This window comes from Oryzias latipes, chromosome 13 (genome assembly GCF_053564925.1).
Source record: "Oryzias latipes strain Hd-rR chromosome 13, Olatipes_Hd-rR_3.1".
NCBI classification, from domain to species: domain Eukaryota; kingdom Metazoa; phylum Chordata; class Actinopteri; order Beloniformes; family Adrianichthyidae; genus Oryzias; species Oryzias latipes.
The window spans coordinates 14,748,710-14,760,376 of NC_136249.1; positions in this window are offsets into that span (position 1 = coordinate 14,748,710).

Below are 11,667 nucleotides of genomic sequence, written 5' to 3' on the forward strand. Positions count from 1 at the left end.
ATTTAAAGTTCGACTGATTGACCTTTTACCTGCTTGAACCCCAAACCGTGGAACTTTGATCAGTCAGTGATTGGGATTTGGTAGTGACGTATGAGTAACGTTCTCTTCAAAAAACAGTAGTGCCAACTCAGAAATTCATTGCAGTTTGTGGCCGGTTGTAATGATATAACTATGTGGATCAAGAGTCTTAGGTTCTGTCCAAATTCCTTCTCATCTCACTACTTAGTGCACTATATAGTGCGTTCACCAATTTGTCTGGGTGTCCAACTCTACAATTCTAAGGTCCGTGCCCTGGATATATATATATATATATATATATATATATATATATATATATATATATATATATATATATATATATATATATATATATATATATATATTTACACCTTTTATTCAGTCTAGCATCTGAAAAACATAAAAGTAAAATGTTTTTTTTTTTAACATTGCACGTTCCAATTTTTTTCTTAATCGATTTCTTTTCAGAACGCGTAGATAATTTGCATTTTGAGATGATCCCTTCACATTTAAGAGCACCAGAATTTTGCTGTAGTTTACTAAACAATTCCTGCCAAATAAAGTCCTTGGACTGAAAGTCATTCTACATGTGAAGTAATAAAGTACATCACAAAACGCTTAGAGGAGCAAACATGGAGTCGTAGATTCATGATGCACAGATGGAGGTGAGGACGGAGCCACAGACAGGCCCCCGGCTCCCACCTCTCCTCTCCTTGTTAGAAATCCACAGAAGCCTTGTATACCTGCCTCCAAGAGGATTTGGTCTGTCATGCTAAACTACCCAGCGAACACAACGCCCAGACTTCTACACCTTCCACAGTCATCCATAATTCATGCAGCCCATATCTGCTTATTGAACAGACTCCATGCATGTCTGTCTGCTTGACAGAAACATGAAGGATGAAAAGAGAAAAAAGTTCACTGTGTCAATGTGTCCAATTTGAGGATAGAAAAACAAATTATTTCTCCATTTTTATGAATGTGTTCCATTCAAAATTCACAGTTGGCAAATATAAACACAAACAAGCTAACATAAATGTTTTTTTTTCTGTTTACAAATGCAAAAGGCTCAACATGCAGCTCAAAAGTGACAGCTGTGGAGAGCAGTCAGAGGTTTAATTTCTGCAATTTAGCAGCAGGAACTGCAACATGACAAGTTCAACTCATAACATCTATCACCTAATAGATCCTAATACACCACCTAATACATCTACAGCTGATGTATGATTTCAATGTAAAATTTAAAATTTTGCGAATTTTTGAATGACTGTAACAGCTTGAAGTTCAGAATGCACAGTCCCAATCTGAATAAAATAAGCTTAAGAACCCACTCCTAAGAAAGTTGTGATTTTTGTGTTTTCAAAATGCTCTTGTGGCATTTTTCTCATGATAGGAGGACATATATAAAGGAAATTAGGCTGAAAATTGTAGTTTTGAATATTTCCTTATTGTGTGCAGGCAAGAGGTGTTGATTTATTAGGTGGATTAACAACTTCTGACATACTGCTCCTCCCAAACGAGAAATCATGTCAGTTATAACATTGAAATTGTGAATCAGGAGCAGACGAAAAATGCTGTTTGAAAAAGGTTGTATTTGGGACCTAAAAAGCCCACTTGGTGGGCCACAAGCTCTCTGCTCCGCTCCAATCTGATGCATCCACTTGCAGACGACTAGATCCATGTACGTCTTTGTTTTCCTCGTCTGAGCTGGAATCTGGCTTAAATCTGTACGGCTAGATAGCTCCGATTTTGCTCAGCACATATTGCACCGTTAATGTTAGCCAGCAGGAGATAGTGTAAACAGATGGGTAACAGGAGGGGGGGGGGGCAGGTTTGCTCCATGCCAACAGTCCCACCCACAACTCAGATGTGAATTGTTAAAAAACTTCAGCTGCTCTGCAGAAACTGTCCTAGAAATTGACACAGGATTTTGATTTTTGACAAAAAATGTCATTCACAATTAAAAGACTACTGGGATCACTTTAAAAAGAGGATCAAAAGACTAATGTAGTGAGACTCTGTAATTTAAGAATAAGGAATCTTCATGTTAGAATTTAGAAAAAACTAAAAAAGGTGAAGATTGTTTAATTTACTGCAATCTAAAAGTTTAAAGCTGGTATTAATTCTTTCTCCTAAATAAAGAAGTATCCTGTTCCAATACACATTTTACTTATTCTTCCTGTTTATGGCTTCAGTTTCCACCTGTTGCTCCACTGTGGACTTGTTCAGTGCAGCACCGTAAAAGAAAATAAAAGCCTTTAGCCTAAAGCCAGACAGTAAAAATGCACACGATGGGGCCTGGGGGCTGAGCAGGGACAGACAGTGGTGCTGTGAAAAATGGAACAAAAATGTGGAAAATGGGGGAAATATGCAGGAAACTGTGGAAGACGTTTCATAAACGAGTTCAGTTAAACTGTTTTGGTCAGAGAAGAAATTATATTAAGTTATGCTAAAAGTTTTCATTTTTTTTTTAAAACTTTATGTTTCAACCACTCTTTTGGTTTTCTTATTATGCAGCCAATTGCAATGTTAATTTAAAATGTCACATTCAACCAAGCAGGGAACAACCCACATGCAGGGAAGAAATATAAGCAAAGTCCAAAGCATATCTTAAGAAACTGCATCGTTAATGGCACAGAGCCCTTGTTATGAAACAGGTCAAGCCAACGCTGAAAGCACTGGGAGTCCCTTAAATACTGTGTGGCTAATTAACAAAGTGCAGGCAGCTGTGACTGCTCCACAGGTGAATGGGCGGAGTCACAGCCAGCTAGCACAAAAACCCAAGAAAAGGAAAATGTTACAACTAAAGAAAACTAATCAAGTAAATCTTAATGTCATGGTGCCTGTCGGACTCCTCCCCCTCCAACACTGCCAGCCGTGCTCCTTCTAATCACCTCCAGCTGACACCACTCATCTCATCTACCTGCAGCTCAAAAGGAGACCCAACGCCTCAGTTCAATGCCAGTTCGTTAACCTCTATGGTGACTAGTCTGGTCTCATGTCATGTTAAGTCTCGCTACTGTCTTAACCCTCGCTTTGACACTAACCCTGATCTCCTGCTCCAGGAAACCCTTGTCACGAGTGACATCAGTTGGAACCTCGGATCCATTCACAGCAACCCACCGGACCTCGTCATCCACGCTGACCGCGTTAGTACCTCCAGCCTCGCCACTAGCCACAGCTGCCTCTGGACCAATGTCAACGCCTCAGTTCTCCCAGGAATCAAAATAAACCTCTTCTTACCTGTCACTACCAGTCTCGCTCTCTCTGGGTTCCAGCATCTGGGTCCTCCCGCTTGGAGGAACATGACACTTAACACATAATCTACAGATGTTCCATTTCTTGAAGTCAATTCTGTATTCTGATGTGTTTGTAACACAGGTTATACTAACTAAAGGTTCATTATTCACCTCATCAATGTTATCATCAACAATTACATATTGATAAGATATTTGTTCTTCTGACTTTTAATTAAAATGTTGTTGGTCCAAACAAATACCATGTATTTTTATGTATATATTTTCACAAAATAAAATAGTTTTAGCTTTTTCCAGTTAAAAATACTATAATTTTAATCTTGATCGGGGGAGTCATTGTCTCCTGAGATATAAGGTTAACAATTTTCCACTTCCTTACTAGTAATACAGCGCTGCATTACTTTAATTCTCAGAAGTTTCTATTTTCTTTGAAATGCATGTAGAAATGTCTTGAGGTGTTCACAATGTTTAACAAAACTTCTGGAATTGAAAGATAAACACTGAAACAATCTGCTGGTTTTATATTTTTACATTTTCTTCTAAAAGTCTTGCTTTTATATAGAGAAAGGAGAAAAACAGTTTACAAACATTTGACAGTGATCTGCAATGTGAATGTTGTGCTCTTTGCAATGTGCCACCGTTATAAAAGCCACGAGAATAGAGACGTTAAATGAAAAGAAAATGTAAAGCCCTCACATGTGTGTCTATGTGCTGATCAATACCAGAGGCCTGGGAATGCAAATGTTCTTGACATTTTCATGATATGACATTAGAGCTGTGCCTGACATTTCAACTTGCTATTGATTTTTGCAGACAGCTCCTTTTCTTCTGTCCAGTGGCTCTTACGAGCATAAACGTAATTTTAGATAACTCAGTGGGGACTTTAGATGACCGAGAATCCCTAAGAAGGATTCCCGCGGCTCTGCTTCATGATCACTGAAGTCCTCTTAATCTTCATGACCGTGCAGTGAGCAGCACTCCTCATATTCCTCTGCAAGTCTTGAAAAAATGACCCTCCAGCTTAAGCGCTGAGCACATTTTTACATCACTTCCTCTTGTCGCGAACATTGCGACAGTTTAAGCAGTTGGAATTAGATTAGCTCCCGGTAGAATTTTGTAACATTTTTGCCCCCTACACCATTGTCCGAGCCGTTTAAATGATGAATACCCCCACATTCACACAGATTTATGCTTTCCTCAACAACAGGGAGCCATCCCCCGACTTAATCACAGCACCTTTTCCCCCTTGTGCTATCTTAGATGACCCCACCCTTACACTGACGTGTTCTCCCTACCATGACAAAGGTGGATAAAGGAGGAAAGATTTCATGTAATCCATGGACACCAGTGAGGTTCACAAATTATTGAAGAAAAAAGGTTTAAAGCACTGTCTAGTGGGTCTAGATGACCCAACTCCCAATGTTAAAGTGCCTAAGATAGCACAAGGGTTACAATAAGAAGAATGGCGCCTAAATGCAACACGTATAATCCCATATTATTGTCATTATAGACAATGAAAGCAATATCAGCAGTGCATAATATGACAGGAACCACACGTCTTAGAGACATTTTTCTCTCTGTTTTTTTCCCCAGGATATGTTAGGAAAAGAATAGAACTGAGGGCATTTTACTCTGAGGAGATGCCCCAGGCTACTGCAGTCGCTTTAGCAGTCTAGTTAATAACGTGTCTGTGTTAACTGAGTTAATAAAGTGTTGGTAAGTGGTAGTATCCCCGGACCCTGGGGGGTAAACTGCCAACTAAACAAAACAGAAAAAGAAGAAAATATTGGATCAGTTTTCCACCCATGCTGTCCGATTTTGCACATGCGCTGTCAGGATTGTGCAGTCCTGATCTTTGACTTTTTCATGTTTTTTTGTTTGTTTTATTTACATCAAAATAAACTTTTCCATTATAGTGAACATTTTAAGAGGTAACAATTCTTGTTAACATCTAAAAGATACTCAAGCTAGCCTGTAAAATCCTTTGAGCGGACATATTTTGCGCATGCAGGGTATCAGTTGGGTTGCAACAATGAGGAGTAGTAGTATAGTCCCTGAACTCATCTGTAATTTTGCCGATCGCATTGGCTGTTGACATTAACCAGTTATTATAGTTTTTATTCCAGATGCAACATGAAGTCCCAAACATTTTTTAGCTTTGAAATTTTGGGTTAAATTAAATATAACAAGCGGTATGACACATAATTGTGAGACACCGTTAAATTCTTGGATCTTTGAGTGGAGTTTCGCCTACTTTTTTTCAGACGTTTTTCACATTTTTTTACCTTTGCTTTGCTTGAGGCAGTATAGATTTTTCATTTCTTTCATCGTTTATTGTAAAACATAAAAATAGTTTTATCTCAGTATTTTATGATTTTGGCACTTAGAATTGCTTTATTTGGACAATTTAATTTCATGATGGGTTTTTAGTGCAATATGATCAAAAATAGCTGTAAAAAACAAAAATCTGAGGTTGTGCTAAAAAGAACTGTTTTAAAAATACATTTTTAGAGCAAGTAGCAAAGTAGATAAAAATCTCAAAAAGGCCCAAAACTTCCACACACTTGTTTTATTTAGCTTTAAAAACAAATGCTACACAATACTACTATTACTAATCTTAATGTGATAATTATACAGATGTACATTTTCATTTTTTGCTTTAAAAAACCTAAGACCACATGAAATGTCATTAAAAACCTGGGACCGATGACTAATATTCACATCATAGTTTCTCATAGTTTTGCATGGAGGTCTGTGGAAAGATGTGTATTTACATTTTATGTAGATTCAAAGGCAAAGAAGGTTAGGACAAAAAGAATTCCCCAAACCTGAAACAAGTCTGAAGATGAGCTCATATTTAATATATAATACCTTAATATTGTGTTTAGCAAACATATTTTTCCCTACAAAAATAGAAGAAAATCTTAAAAATTAAATAAATAATAGAAAGAAATCAAAAATGGACATGCAGTTTTATTTATGTTCTTTATTACTATGTGCTGGTACGTAAACTCTGAATCCTCTGTCCTTGCCTTAAGCAGCTGCTAATGTGCTGCATTATATTTAGCTCTGTCATATTTTGTTACACTATATGGTCTATATGGCTCTAAATATCCTGAGCTGTCATCATGGGTTTGTTTTGATTCCGCCACATTAACAGAGGATCAGGAAAACAACACCTGACAGACGGAGGATGAGCAGAGGAGGACAAGGCTGGTCAGGAGACCAGCAGGCGTCACACAAGCTGATGAAAACCTGCACATTTTAAATTAAACACCACAAAGTTCAGGATGCCTCATCACTCCACAGCGCAAAGGCAGAGCAGTTCATCCAGACATGCAGAGGTCTAACTCCTAAGATGATTTTTTCATTTCAATGTGTCACGAAAAAAGACTTTAGTGACAGAAGAATACAAACCTTCCAGCTCAAAAAAGAGAAAACAGTTCATTTTTATTCCTGTCTTGCTCATCTTCCTATATTGAACAGGAAGAAAAAAGTGACACAAGGTTGACAGGATTCATTAAAAATAATTGTCTGCTAATGACAGAATGTTTAAAGTCAGCATCTACATCTAAAGCAGTTTCTGCAATTCATTGTGCCAACATTTGCTGAGCGAAAGGCCTCCTACTCCGGCGGGAAACTAATCTGTTTTTCTTTGTCTGTGCTGTCACGCTGGGACAGATCTGCTTCTTCTATCAGTCATTTTTTAGACCAGTGATTCACTGATTAATTAAGATGATATTCTCCAGAATAGCTGGTGCTGAAAGTATTTCAATCACTTTAATTATCACTTGTGTTTTGGGCATGTTTGCTTCTTGTAGGGTCGGATAATGGACGTTATAGAAGATGATTCAGGTCCACTTCAGATTGACCTTTAACACCAAACGTAAATCTGTTAGTAATTTATCGGAAAAAAAAACTCTCAAACTGTATTATTTTCTGAGGATGTAATGCTGCATTCTGATCTCTGAAAGTAGACATACACTCCAAAAAGGAGGATGAACACATTTGGCTTTACACGTCACATTTCTTCTATGTCCTATTTTATCAGGCTCCATTCATTCTTTATCCATGCACTGAGCAAAAAATCCAATCTGTCTCTGCTTGACTGTCCACATCACAATGATGAGCAAAATGTAGGATTTTTTAATTATATTTTTCCACGCTGCTGGTACAAAATACTATGAAACTAAGAGAAAGATTGTTTTCTGTATTTGAAAGAAGAGGGACCTGGCTGCAGACAACAAGACGGCTCCTGACATCCTCAACTTTAAGCAGAAATAGAAGGTTTTTTTTATTTATTTATTTTTTTTTTACTGTTTGAACGTTTGATTTATTATTCAGAAGGTAAGTAAAAGGCAGTCAAAAAATGATCAAGCAAATTCTAGTTTTTCAAATTATTAATCAAAACTATTTGTAAATATGTAAACAGCTTGTGATTTACAATGTCTTCTTATTTTATTATTTTTGTGTGAAGGTGTATGTACATGGATCCAAGTGTGAGTAGTGTTCATATCAAATGAAATGGTCAAGTTTGTGATGCAGCTTTTCCACAAGATATCAAGAATTGTTTGAACTAGAAGTGGGTCACTTTCCCTTTTTCTAATTAGCACGCGCTTTATTTTGAAGGTTTGAAACATAGGTTGATCATATTTGTCGCTCCTTCACATCAGCTCTTTGCAGAGGAATGTTGTTGTTTATTTTATTATTGAATTACAAGCCTTACAATCTTGAAACAACAAATACACAAACAATCTGGTGTTACTTGATTCTGTGCCACTTAAATGAAGCACTTTTGATTAAACCTAAATGGAGAATAAACGGTAATAACTTTTTAACCCTTTCAAAATTTCAAAGTTTTCAGAGTTGTAAAATGCATGACTTAAAATAAACATTTTAAGCTGTCTAATATTACAGCTTAAAATGGGAATAGACAATGACTGTTATTTTCAAGAACACAGTAGAAGTCTCATTAAATTTGAGCTGGATAAAAACAAAAATTCTTAATATCTATTTCGTTATTAATTTTTTAAAGGTTGGCACATTAATGTGACGCCATCCACATGTCACCTCAAAGTCTGAGTCCGTGATTGATCAAAGTTCAACCTGGTCTGACTTTTAACACACGTTTAGTGGACGCATGTTTGGTAGAGCCTGAAATCGGTCTTAAAAATGTGCACAGCAATGCATGATTTTGAACCCACAAGCCCCATCTTTCTCATACGATGCAATTTCCTGTAAATGCATCAAACATCTCTGAAGCATTTAAGGCAAAATCCGAAAAACCGAAACATTCCCCGAAGAATTAACTAAAAATGAGCTGTTGCAAGAGTTAGGTTATATTTAGCATGAAACATGTATGAGAGTGGGTATCAGAGTGTGTGTTCATTAGGTCTGCGTCTGACAAATGGAAAAAGATGGACCTCTTCAATCTTGAACTCTTTTCCCTGCTGCAGAGGCTCTCTCAGGCATTTCAGCAATCAAGGCAATTTTGCACTTGAAAAAACTTTTGTGGAGATTACCCTTTTACTTTACATGATACTACTGGTGAGAAATGAGGATTAGAAAACAAATCACCTGATCTGCTGCTGTGGTAATATCATCAGATGAAACCAAACACCTATATGTACAGGAGAGACCACATGTTTGGACACACCTTCCCATTCATTTGTTTGGTACCTTCAAGGTACCAAATGGCTACACAATAAAAAAGAGATCTAAAATCGGAACAAAAGTTTTAAACTGAAAACTAGAATATAATTTTCGATATAAATTATTTCATCTACATTCCATGAAATATCATTCTCACTCCACACATCTGTTCGTCGTCCGGCCCTTCTATCGAATTTTAGAACCCAATGTGGCCCACGAGTTGAAATTACTGCCCACCCCTGCACTAGACAGTGTGCTGAACCTTTTTCCTTCAATGATTTGTGATCTTTACTGGTGTCCATGGATTACATGAAATCTTTCCACTTTCATCCACCTTTGTCATGGTAGGGAGAACACGTCAATGGAAGGGTGGGGTCATCTAAGATAGCACAAGGGTTAAAAAAAGATACAGCTCTGCTGGCCATTTTGAGTGCTGCCAGTAAATGATTATGTGTGACAAGAATGATACTGTTTACGCTCATGAACACAAAGCAAACAAATTATTATTTTAGCTGTGACACATGCAAACGCAGAAAGTCCCTTTGTTCAGAACATTTTGGTTCAGAAAAGTCTCCATTAAAAGTTTTGTTTTTAAACTACCTATTATATGTAACCTCGTGTCTGCAGATGTCTTCATCTGATGTTTAATCAGTTCATTAGTAAAAGCGAATGCTGTACTTCATATTACTTCAGTTAGTAGCAGTTTTTCATTTCACAAAAGGAAATTAATGAGGTTTGCCTGAGGCTCCGGTCTGCTACACCAATTCAAGAACAAATAGACAATTATACAGTCTGGTATCAGCTGTTTGATTCTGCTGCTGCAGCGGCTCTGAGAAACCTTTTAAGATGTTGGCGCAATTGGGAAAACCTTTACGTAGTGTCTTGTGAGTTTTCTTGTTTATATATAATCTAATGCTGACGTCAATGTTTTAGATAACTAGTTAAACGTATGAAAGTCATGCAGGCAGAGATGGAGAAAAATCTGTTTAAGAGTCATTGTGATCAAGACATTTTATTCTGACAGGTTTGCTAATCATCATTGACACTTTATTCTTCAGCCTTAGGTTTAATATGAATCATCTTTTGTTACACTTATGTCAACACAGTTTAAACCGGATATAATTTTTTTCATATCAGCACGCATTAAAGCCAATAAAAAGGAATTGTGCTGTATTACTTTATGTTCGATGATGTCAAATAAAATTATATTTCTTGAGAAAACACCTGTTACAATCCTGAGGTAGTGTCAATATGGTGACTAGGAAACAACATCTTGGAAAAGCACGACCTAAAAAAGAGACACGCTGCTGCGACTGATTTATGCTGTCTGGTTCTTTTGCTTCTGCTATTTCTGTCCTCCAAGAGCACAGATGCACGGGAAGAAGCAAAGCGCGACAACTCAGAATGCCTCTTAGAGGTGGATTACCACGCTATGAGTCACTTCCACTCGTTTGGCTTTTGCCAAACTTTTTGAAAACAAAATGACTCATTTATTTTGATGTATTTGTGAATAGCTCTTATCCCTCTTCTCAGTCCAGTTTTCTGTTTCTCTCTTTGTCCTCACCTCACAGTTTTAGTCATTTTTTTTAACATTACGTGTAAAAATATGGACCTGTATTGACTATAAAACAGCATTTTCATTACAATCATATTGACTGACAGAAATGAGTATACTTTACATAATGGAAAGTGAAGTTAGATTTGTAGTTGCATAAATAACTTTCTTTCAGTCTCAGCTTGAAAGGGGGTGGGTAGAAGAAACCTTACATAATCCCACCCCTGTCCAGTTATTGTCATATTCTTATAAGGTTGCTACTTACTGTTTATAATTTTTGAGTAGAACATTTACAGTATTTACACATATACTCGAACTGTACATTTTAACAAGCATTTGGGTTCATACAGTAAATGTACACATACATACCCAAACAAACATATAGACACATATACAGATCGATCATCATATTCTCATGTTACATGTACGTTCACACACACTTTTAAACAAAAAGTTAAAAAATATTATGAAGACACAAATCTGACTTCATAATGAAGGCTGTTTGGAGTATTAATTTTCGGAGAAAACCTTTTGAGTTTTTATTTTCTACTGGTCACGTACATGTGATGATTCCAAATCTGTCAGGGACTGGAGGTATAGGACCCAAAATGTAGGAGACCAGACTTGGTGGCAGAAACCTAAACATTTAATAAATAAACTCAAGCATGACAAAAACCATGCAGAAACAAAAACCAAGCAGAGCAGATGACCTGACAATGACCAACTGAAAACCAGACACTTCTATACACTGAAGACAATGAAAACAGCTGTGGATGATTAACATGAACCTAAAGTGACTGACAGGCCACAGTACATGACCAAAAACATCAGACACAAACACACACACAAAAAAGAAAAAAACAGCACAGTCCTCACGAAATCAAATAAAAGCATCACTTTATTTTCAGAAAATGTCTTTTTTTATATTCTACTTTTATAACCCATGTGCTATCCTAGGCACTTTAACATTGGGAGTTGGGTCATCTAGACCCACTAGACCAGTGTTTTTCAACCTTTTTTGAGCCACGGCACACTTTAACCTTGACAAAAATCCCGCGGCACACCACCATCCAAAAAAAAAGATAAATAAAAAAAAAAAGAAAAAGCTCAGTCTGTATTGATCTACAGCCGCTCTGCAATCTCACATGCATTTTTGTGATAATAGTTGCAGAAAAAGCTGGAAGC